Source organism: Dromaius novaehollandiae, chromosome 4, assembly GCF_036370855.1.
Source record: "Dromaius novaehollandiae isolate bDroNov1 chromosome 4, bDroNov1.hap1, whole genome shotgun sequence".
Lineage (NCBI taxonomy): Eukaryota > Metazoa > Chordata > Aves > Casuariiformes > Dromaiidae > Dromaius > Dromaius novaehollandiae.
Window position 1 is genome coordinate 73,286,802 of NC_088101.1, and position 11,576 is coordinate 73,298,377.

General features: G+C 37.1%; 1 long non-coding RNA gene across 1 annotated transcript in view; it reads right to left on the minus strand.

The window, feature by feature from the left end:
- LOC112996528 (uncharacterized) overlaps nucleotides 1-10,820 on the minus strand; it is a 117,734-nt gene extending 106,914 nt beyond the window's left edge. Inside the window, exon 1 of the long non-coding RNA XR_003262473.2 lies at nucleotides 10,724-10,820. This is a non-coding gene — a long non-coding RNA (uncharacterized LOC112996528). The remainder of the gene's footprint in view (nucleotides 1-10,723) is intronic.
- Nucleotides 10,821-11,576: the final 756 nt, after the last annotated feature.

The window sequence follows — 11,576 nt, forward strand, 5'->3', positions numbered from 1 at the left end:
ATATAATGCTGCTTAGTTTGTTCGCTCTCACATTTCCACACAGAGATAGCAGACAGCGGCTTTTCTGCCCATGTGCATCTACTAAAACCTGTACTGATGGTAAATAAGCATAATATTCAAGAAAGCGAAATAAAAGGTTGAAAGCAAGTATAATCATACTGAATTGGTTATAAATTACAAAGACAGAAGACACACTCACTCATTCATATTCATAAGGAACAAGAAAGATTACACTGTGGCTAGTACTTGACGCTTTCTTCATTTGCTCTTGTTCAGTACGAGTTCACTTTTCAGGTGGCCCCTCTGTGGGTGTGTATGCAAACTTCAGTACTGGTATTTGCAGAAACAAACAGGCATTTGCTTGACAAGTCAGTTATAATACCTAGCTTGCACAAGCCAACGTGTGCTTCTGTGAGGTAAACAGATGGCAACATATCTTCTCACCTGATGCACTTATTACAAACTTCTACAAATATTGCTTGAGTAGAGTTAACAGTGTCAAAGACAAACATATTTAGCTCCTCTCTTCACTTCTAATTCAAGCTATTGATGCATTTGGAATTTTCCTGTTCATACCCATTTATCTTGAGAGAGAGTATTATCCCTCATATACAATTCTTGGTTGTAATCGGGCACTCTTCAAGTCAGAGGCACTTTTCCCATTGACGTAACTGGTAACAAGATTACTTCTCCATAAACCCTTCCTTATTTTAACCATAAGCTTTCTCTGTATTTCAAAATTCTGCTACTGTGGCTTAGATCTTGCAAGTATACACTTAATAGTAGGCAAAGCTTTCATCTCTGGTTTTGCTTGTGTGGTTAGAGTCAAGCTTGTACCTAAGCATTTGCAGGGTTAGGGCTCATATGACTGCTCTGATCCAATTTTATCATGCCTGCCTGAGAGACATATTATCTTACTTTTGTTAGTTAAAACTCTGTTTGGTTAGAAGCCAAGTACCTCATGGCTGTAAGAGAGCACAGATGACATATACTTCCTACTCAGTAGCACGGGAGCGTCTGGATCTCCAATTGCCCGCTTGCCTCTGTTACTAATTCAAACGTGAAACACACGTTTGAAACCAAGTGAGTCTACTGTAATTGCAGCGGATGCAAGCACCACAATGCTCATTACAAGGGTCAGAATGCAGGTGCTCCTCTGTGCCTGAAACAGAACCGCTCTGACACCTCATGATGCCTTTTAGTTCCCATGAAAGGGCCACAGTGGAAAACCCACCAAGAAAAAATCCTCAGTTTTGCCAACATGTCCTGTAAATTCCATGTGCCTTAAAGCCTAGACTGATGTCTCCTACAAGTCTTGGGTTAAATGAGACATAGAAAATCTAATCACCTGTTATTTCACTGAATGGAAAGCTATTTCATTTAACTCCCTAAATGGCAGCTGAATATTATTTATGAACTTGTCTCAGGATACAAGTCATGGTCATCTCCCTGCCTCCTGCCTCTTTCTTTCATCTGATCTTCTGTGCACAAAGTAGATAAACATTCTCTAGTGGATCACATGTATTGTAGGAGTCCAAGACAGAACCAGCAGCTGATCGTGCAGGACAAATATGTACAGCACCATAAACAATGAACAACTGTTCATTAAGACACATCTGGTGGGACTCGCCTCACTTAATTTTAAACTGCTATATCTGAGCTAGTTTGCTAACCTCCTTTCATATTAATGTGGAGAAAGAAGCATTGCTGGATACGCAGCTTATCTTACTTTTTCAGATTTAATTTCAGTTGCATTTAATCACACTATATTGATTATATTCTGTAAAGGGTGACTAGCGCAATTAACTCCTGATAGAGACACCAGGATGAAACCAACTTTCTGACCAAAAGAACTTAGAATTTAAAGTGTGAGGTGAGATGCAGCAAGTGGCTACTGCGGAACCACAGACACTTGATACAGATTCTCTCATGCACAGCTCAAAAGACAACAGCTAAACAGACAATAATGACACCACTGCTTGAAGCTATTATTGATATGGATAGTGACAAATAAGTATTCATTAAGAATACAAAACAGTGCAAGTTCTCATGCGATTAGGGTTTTTGTTTGTTTTGTTTTTTTATCATCAGACTTAGGTTGAAAGGAAACCAGAGGTGGTAGTTTACACGAATATAAAACTAATGGAAAGCAAATTACAACCAAACCCACCTAAACTGAGAGAGAAAGTCTTTTAAACTGTCATGTAATTCAAAAAAATAAAAATAAAAATACTGAAATTAATAAATATTTACAGAATTCTGTAAAATCTGCTTCATCTCAACAGTGGCTCTAGCCTTTATCTCCTCACAGTACAGACTCAATTAAGAGAGAAGGACATCTCCTTCAAGCCATCTTTGTGATCCAGTGATCCTGACCTGCAGCCTAATTTAAAGAAATTTAAGGACAATATTTCCTTTGTTAGAAATCCTATCTCTGTCCCTTTGCCAGCCACCAGAGACAATCCCTCCTCCTACAGAATCCTTCCAACTCCCACAGAAAATCTCTTTCTCTTCTCATTGTGTTTTGGAAGGTTTTGAACCAACACAGAGCTACTGATGGCTCCCAAAAATGACCGGCAGACCATCTCGAAACCCGCTGGTTTTGTCATATGTCCAAGAAGGTACACAAAAAATTGAAGGCAGGAGAGCAACAGGGAGATCATACCACTAACGGTTACTCTTGTTATGAAGGTCACTCTACACAGCATTTTCTGTAGGACTTTCTGGAAAAAATACAGAATTTTGTTTCATGAAAAGCAGTAAGGCTGCCAGTTGTTCTCACTCCTCATCAGAGTAAAACTGAAACATATTTTTATTTTTCTCACAAAGAAGTTGCTAGAGTTGGTTTCAAAACCCTTTCCCCACGAAGCAGAAGAAGCAGCAGCCTTGTCTTGTGCATTCCAAGAAAGAACGTGAAGGGTCCTCTCCTACCTTTGCATCCTGAGTCTGCAAAACCTTTCTGAATTTTGTCATAAAAACTATTAGTTTTCTACAGAGCATTTTGCTTTCCACAGGCAAATTCTTCATCATTTTTCCTTTCTCTTTTTATTTTTAACCTACTTTGGTTATTACAGGCTGCAAAAGCAGCAGAGAGAAAGGATGCTGCAGGGCTAATGCTTGACTCTATAGATGTTTTATTAGTTCAGAAATAAAAAAATTAAAAAATACACTTTGTTCTAAAGCCACATTAAGAGCGTCAGAATAAGACCAGAGAAGCACCAGAAAGAAAAAGGAAGCATAATTTGAGCGCTATACTGCACCTTCAAAATCTATTTGGTAGGCAGAAATACTTTAAAGAGCCAGCACCATCCTTCCATCCATGCCTCCCACAGCCCCCGTCGGTCAATGAATAGCATCAAGTAAAGCAGAAAGAAAGAAGAACAAGCAGCCAGGGGCCCTGTGGCTGATGTCACATCCTGACACAGTATTCATCTACAAAGCACAGTACTCTAATTTGCATTGTCACTTTCCCTGGCTTTCTTTAAAATAAAATGCAGGAAAATACAAGACAGAAAAGAAGTAGTCTGTAGGAGCCAAAATAATACGAACAGAGGAACACAGGGTCTCCATTGTAGGAATCAAAATCCTCAGAGCTCAATAAATATACAGATGCAAAGCGCCAAATGAAGAGCCTAAACTAAAGAGAGTGATTAAAAAGCAAAAACCAACAGAAGAATCCCCCAGACTGCTGTTAAATCAATTCTTTTTTAAAATATGTTTAAGATTTAATCTCTCTTTCATTGTGGTATGAAAACAAAAATGAAAAATAAAGACATTTGGACAGCAGATTAAAAAAATCAGTAAGATTGCTGTTGGAAAGCACAATGACAATTTTACTCTCTTCTTCAGTAAACATATAACTGAGCAGTCACTGACGATAACAAATGCTATATATTTCTATGAGCACATGCTGCAGTGAGCTAAATTCTGAAAAGATCTGTTGAGTAATCAAAGTTTCAGTCACTTCACTCTCATGGCACTAGGACTACATTCAGGACAATAATAAACAAAATGGAGTGAGAAAACAGAACAGGACAATAAAAGAATGAAGATGAGCAGAGAACTAGTTACAATGAAGGTCAGAAGGACAACATCGCTACACCACAGAAACCTGTTGATATCTTTTGTGCCTGATGCAATGATCAGGTAGAAGCCACACAAGTACCCTATCTGACAATGGTCTTGGCATCAAATCCTGTGTAACTGAATCTAGTATGGAACTGTGTCATGAATTTGTAGTTATTCTGTATTTGCTAATCAACTACTGACAGTAGTTGATTTTTTAAAACACATGACAGCTTACATCTCTAAGCCATGCCAATACATATTTTTATAGAATCAATACATTATGATATATTACTCACAAACTTTCATTTTAGTGAAGATCGAAATCTCTTTCAAACACAGATCCCCTAGATGTTTCTGAAATACAGGATACTTTTATTTAGACGGCAGTCCCTAGACACCCAAGTTTAAAAGCAGATCCGTATCTCAGTTAGAATATATCTTTCTGGATGACATCGGAAAGCCCTGAAAAACATTCCACTCGCTGACAAGTAGTTATCCTAATTCAGTAAGCCATGCGTTCCATATGCTGAGCCTTAGGACACTGAAATTGAACATCTGTTCTACTGCACCACATTGCACATTAAGATGACTGTGAAAACCTGACTTCTTCTAAATGGTTTATAGCAAGTGGCAAGCTATTTCAGATAGCTTAACACACACAAAGACTCCAAAACCTTTAAGCTGTTTCTTAGATTAAGCTATATTTCATCTCCTTGCTCACTGTTTCCAAATTCTTTTTCTTTCTATTTTTTAATACACTCCTCAAATCCCTCCTGTTCTTACCCCATCAACAGTCATCACTGCCATTCAGTTTGGTGATGCTTTCCTTAACTTGTCACAACTTGTACTTTAACAATCAGGCACAGGAACCAATTCCGTCATTCCTGTTCATTCTGGATAGTGACCCGTGCTGCAAGTAGTCCATTATTCTCATGAAAACAAGAATATTAATGATTTTTTTCCCAGTTGTTGATAAGAACAAGGGAAAAAGACACTGACAAATAAGTTTTCTCCCAAGTTTATATGGCACGTAACTCGAACAATAAACAGTTTTTAAAGCTAAAGAAAGTAACTCTTCATTAGTGTTTTACTTGACATGTCAATTTATGTTATGTTTGATCTTTCATCTCCCTTATTTTGAACTATCATCATGTCAAAGATCAAAATTCATGTAATAGATGGAAATACTTTTTCTTTTGTGTGATCACACACCTGGGTGGGCTAGGGAATGGTACTTTCTGACACATCACACTTTTCACCAGCTTGAACATTCTCCAAAGCTGTTAGCAAATAGGCTTTGGAGATGAAGGAGTGTAACAACTGACGTCAAAGCTGTTCTGCTTTGAAGAGCCAAGAGGGACCTCTAGAAAGCCGAATTCTGGAAACATGTCAACTCCCAAAGTCTCTTAATACTGGACAAAACTGACATTTTGAAAATATTCAGCCATCAGGTCCAGCAAAAACAGATATCCCTCAAGAACAATTCAGGCTTCAGAGATAAAAGGATTGTGAGTCTCTGTTTGAAAGTCTCTTAGCTAGTTTCAAGACTTCACAGGCATCATTGAGCACTCCCCAGTCTATTTGCCCGGTAGATAGCAAGGTTAGGTTTTGACTTACTAGTAAGGGAATGTATCAATGTATCAAATTCTCATTACATATTAATGTTTCCAAAAGCCTGAACAGTTTCTAAAATTTCAATTTCACTTCAAATATTGTATTCCTTCTCCAACTCATGAACTGCTAATTTGGTATTAGAGACAATATAACAAGTATGAAGTAAGTATCTCTTTTCCTCATAGCATAAGCTCAATTGTTCATGAAAACCAAGAATCTGTGTAAAACTTAACAAAGAAATTTCTATAATGATGCAGAATAAAAGTACACCCCCAAAAAAGATAGTGTCATCCACTTTTGCTTCAAGTCAGGAGATACAGTTTTGAATTCTTTACAAAGCAGAAGTATGCTGGGTTCTTGATCTAAAAAGGGTACAAAAGCAGTGTATCTCAACCACCCAGAAATGCTGTGAAGGGCACAGACATTGTGGTACTGGGAAATGTGTGAATCCCTAAAATTACCAAAAGACAGGAGTCACTGATTATCTGCACCATGTCTTGACTGGCAGCTGTACACAGTCTTCTGTGATACCCAGACTGAAATTAAGGACATTATTTGAGCACTTAAGGGACTTTTTTCAAAGTTTCATTTCTGTGGTCCTATTTTTGTTTCTTACTCAGAACACAGATAGACATAATTTATCAACGTGAATTGCTCAGACTTTACCATAAAAAGTACATTGATAACAATATTGATGATGAAATTCCTTAAAAATGGAATATAACTGAACGACTGCATTAGAGTCTAGTAATAAACTTTCTGCACCTTTCAAAAAAGCAAAATTGGTAGCCAACATCCCACGCATAACTCTGTTTCTCTTTGATGCACCTAATTCTCAACAGATGATCATGCAAGTTATTGCTAATATGGTACCATATAGAAACTTCCCTTGGTAAAACAGGTGGATGGAAATACTGTGGGAAAACTTGCAACTAATATGTAGTACTGATCCTGAAGAGCAAGTAAAAGCAGTAACAGAGAGAATACGAGGTTAAACCAAGAGCTGGGAGGGGGAAGTACCATACATACACTGGACTCTTTGAACATCTTACCATGGAAATCACAAACATCTACTGACAGTTGTTTACTTCAGAAAGGACTAGAACAGCCAGTTTAATACAGGACTATTAAATATTTTTGCTGCCTGCATACGAATAAATCAAGCACTTGAGTTTGTGACATTTGATTTGTATATTTAGAGGATTATGAGTGTTATTAACATCCGTTCCCTAAATAAAAGATAAATTCACAAAGATTACATGGAACCCTTCTGAAAAACAATTAGCAAGGAACACTAAACTTGAAGCATGTAACTGAGATGCAAAGAAGACTTAGAACTTCAAGACTTTAGGTGACAAAGACCGTTTACTAACAGATAAATCCAGAATAATGATGTAACCTTAGCTTGTCTTTCAGGGAAGCATTAATCCTATAGCACAGGGAAAAGAACTGCAAGAAGTAAGTTTGCGCATTGCATTCCAGAATGGTCTAGAACAAAGAAATGACACAAAACCTATTGTAAAGAAGAAAATCTACAGGAGGATTGTGCATGTCACAGAAGTTCATTTTTTAATATTCGTAATTGATTCTCTTTCAGATCAATGAAAGCATTCACAGAGACCAAAAGCAGAGGAAATCTTGCTAGGACATGCAAAAAGAGGGCATATCGGTGAAGAAAAAGGAAACTGAAGAAATCACCTAATTCATGTCTGGTTTGTTCCCTACAAATATAAGGCTGCTTTCATGCAAAGGAAAGCAATGCTCTATGTGAGGCAATGCTGTGAGAACAGTGGCTGATAGCTAACAAAAAAACACACTCTTGGGCACCCCTCTAAAGAAGAGGAAGTCAAAGAAGCAAATATAATTTTCACATACAACTATCTCTGGGAATACACATCAAAGCAAGCTGTGTGGATACATTGGCAAGTACGTACAAGAAGAGATAAGCTGGAAAGCTGTACAAACCTTTCCTAACTATTCCTTTTACCGTATCCTCACATAATACTTACTTTCTCATCATTCTGCCCTGGGTTCCTTCCACGATCAAACATATTTTTTGAATCTACTCATAAGAGCCCTGGCTCTTTTTGGTGACCACATCAGATACTTCTCCACACACAGGCTAATATTGGCTAATTTTGAGAAGCACCTGAGATGCCCTCAAGCCCAGGTCCTCTCTCTTTAGCAACACCCCACACGTGTCCAGAAGCTTCCTCCTGGATCACACAGTTCCTCAGCACACCTCTACCTTACTTTGGCGTTCAGACTCTATCACGGTGTGCTGCCAGTAATACTCAGACGTTTTAGGCACAGGCTGTCCCTGAGGCCACCATTCATTGGAGACAACCGGCCACAAGCCCAGCCATTCTTGAGACTATTTTTTTGAAGAGTAGCATTAATATAGCCTAAAGGTATCAAACTCTATCCCTTCTGACTGCATACCTATGTAAGCAAGCATACAGCAGAATGGCTGAGATCTCAGCCACAGTTTCTTTCCAATACCACTTCTCTTACTCTAACACAAACTTCAGAGGCACTACTGTGGTGAATCTTGCATGTTTTGCAGTACACGAGGCAAAAGCAATGGAACATAACCTGAGGCAGGTAAAAGCAAAAGCTTAAACTGACTTCTTTACTATTTTTGATTAATGGATTTCTTTTTCTCCCCACAATTTATGATAGAATATTATCTTCTCTTTGTGGATGCAGTTTAGTAGTAACAAAAGGATAACTGAATAGATTGATGTAAATGGTATAAATCAGCCCACTGATTTTTGCATTGATTCTTGCAAAGCTATTAAGGATCAATGCCTTATTTTGAAGAGTCTGCTTTTGCTCTCCCATATGCAACTATGTTAAATCATACCTTTGGTTTCATTTCTGTGCTCCCATTCTTTTCCTGTCATACATTTGCAAGTCTACTCTTTTGACACTGCGCAAAATACAAAAAGCATAACTGTGCTCTCAAGTAGCTCATCCACAAACCACCTCACCCTGATGTTACTACAATTTTCTATCTCATATGTTTGTTTACTTTCTCACTTGCAAGAATTTTGAATTTCTCAACCAGACGCACTGGCACAATTATTTTTACCTTATTTTATGCACCCTGCTGGGTATGTCTACAGGCTCACAGTCAAACGTCTGCTTCCTCGGCAGCTGATAATATTCCAAGGCTCTGTGTGACTTATTTACTTGTCTGTGCCAAAGGGGCACAGCGTTCTTTAAGTGGCTGTAGCAGAGAGCTGTTCATTTTTTTTTTACCATGAGGAAAATTAATGGTCGGCAAAAACAATGATAAATTTGCTTTCACTCAAACTTGAAAAAGTACTTTTTCAAAGGACAGTTCCATTAACTCAAATCTGCTAAAGTAAGGACATATACCTCTATTTGGGCTCTCCTTTTAACTAAAGCATAAATATATGTTCAGTCAAGGCCTGATGTAAATCCGATCAGAATCTCTATTAAAATACTCAGGTTAAAATATCAGGAGATCATGTCACACGGAGAGCATTAGTATATAAAACTATGATATAATCTAGGTAAGTGCTTAATCATGCCAGACTTCTAGTCACTCTGCATCACGTGTGCTATTGAACCAGATCTTATTATTTTTCAAGCAACCACCTACCCTATGACATAAATAAGACAAAACAAATAGCAATTTTCAGCCTGTGCTCTATTGCACATAGCATGTCCCACTAGACAACAGCATCTAGTTTTAATTCATGCATTTGAGTTTCCCTTCATGATTCAGCCTCTGAGTATGCTGGACGAGTCATTTCACTTCCACTTTTCCTGTGAAACAGAACAATAACACTGACCTCCACTACAAATTGCTTTGAGATTTAATGATGGAAGCAATACAGAAAAGAAAGGAATACTCATAATAAGATGATTATCATTTAATTGTTTGCACATCGGTAAAACTAAAATTAAAGGGTAATGCAACAACCTTAAGACAGGATAAAAATTCAGCTATCAAAGACTGCTCTGTTGTGCATTTGCTAAACAGTGTGCTGACAGTTCCCAACATTCATTCTACAACTTACTATTACATGCCACCTAGAGGTATAGCAATTAGTAACAACTTCACTGCTAGGCAATACCTTACTATAGATAACTCAGTTATCTCTCCCATGAAATCTGAGCATTTGTTTTAGTTCATTTAGGTACTTTTAGCATGCTCAAATTTTCCTTTTCTACAAAATGGAATGGCTAATAATTACTTCTGTTAAACTATGAACTGATTAGAAAAGCTCCATGTAAAACTTAGCACAATGTAATTTCAGTGTAAGGTTGAGCTGGGACAGCATCCCTCTGAGATGCTGTCTCCCTTTGGGGGAAAAATGGAGAAATGACATGCTTCAGTTTTATCCTGAAAATTGAATTTCCAAATCCGATGAGGTTGTATTCTTCTAGATTCTTCTAGAGTATTGCTATTAGAGTCTTACTAAACATAATCCCTGGAAAATCCTCCTTTTGTTATCATCCCCTTAACAGCTTGGGTTAATTGAGATAGCAAGTTTAAAAAGGATGTGCACTAAATAGCAGGAAACAGTGTCAGATTCTGCAATTCATATTAGTTTCACAGTAGTTGCATTCATATCATGGCATCACCACATGTTTTCTCATTTGTTATCCCCCCCAAATAAAAATAAATAAGCAGGCCCTTCATTCACATCCACCTATCCATTGTAGAGCCTTTAATGAGTACTATTTCAGGGATAAGCTGTAAGCTAGCTATTCTATTGAAATGCATACATTTTCCGATTTAGAGAAACATTTTGTGTGCAGTTTTAAGTTTTGTTAGTTGCCTTACTAGTCTAACACTGAAATATGATTAAGTGGTCATGATTATAATAATGGCATAAGATAAGCAATAGCCATAGCTGTATGTTCATCTTGTTGGTGTTACACCACACAATAAATAGGTACAGCCTGCTAGGAAACAAGCAGAAAGATTTTCTTACATTCTGATGAATGTCTTTTATCCCCGTGAGAGCCCAGAAAAATTAAATAAATAAATAAAGATACGTACCAAAGTAAAATCATGTAACTGCTTTTCTCCTAGGGCCTTCAAAAGAGCCAAGGTATGGATATCAGAGGGCCACCAGTCAGCAATCATTTGACAAGAGAAAAACAACCTTAAGAAGGACAAAAGGAATGAAGTTTTGATTAATAGGTCAAATTTCAGATTTCTTGCTGAAGTAATTGTCAAATTTCCTTTGTCCTGGGTGATATACCCATTGAATGAAATAAATTGTTATATAATACTTGAAAAACTTTGATAATATTCAATTACAGTAACATTCTCTTCTTTACATGACATACAAGTCAAGTATAAGGATGATAACAATAATATAGGATGCTACAGCAGAATTGATAAATATACTCATTAGATTAGAAACCGAAAAAGTTATCAAAATAAGCAAACAGAACTAGGCAAGTATCTTCTGCAGACTGCATATCTGACAGTTGACTGAAATACACAAAGTAAAACAAACATCCGTAATAGAACAAAGATGGAATGAGGTAATACAAGGCCACTAATTAATTCCGTAAATATTTATTTTGCTCTTTTCCTTCTAACTTATTCACCAGTTGTTAAATTTATTGTTACTATTATTGGATAGTATTGGTAACGAGCTGTTTACTTTGGTTTGATGTGCAGATAATGCCATTAAGATTTAGCAGCCTCATTAAATATGAATAAACAATATTTTCAATGTCAAAACATCTCCTGTACTTAATATTGCTATATTACAACACGTTTTGGAGGTGTTTTAAAGCTCTCTATGTATCTACATAAAGTACTAAGCTTAAATGAAATGCAGATAAACTCATTGAATAATGAAAATTTCTCATTATTCTGTAACTTCTCAGGTTAGGCC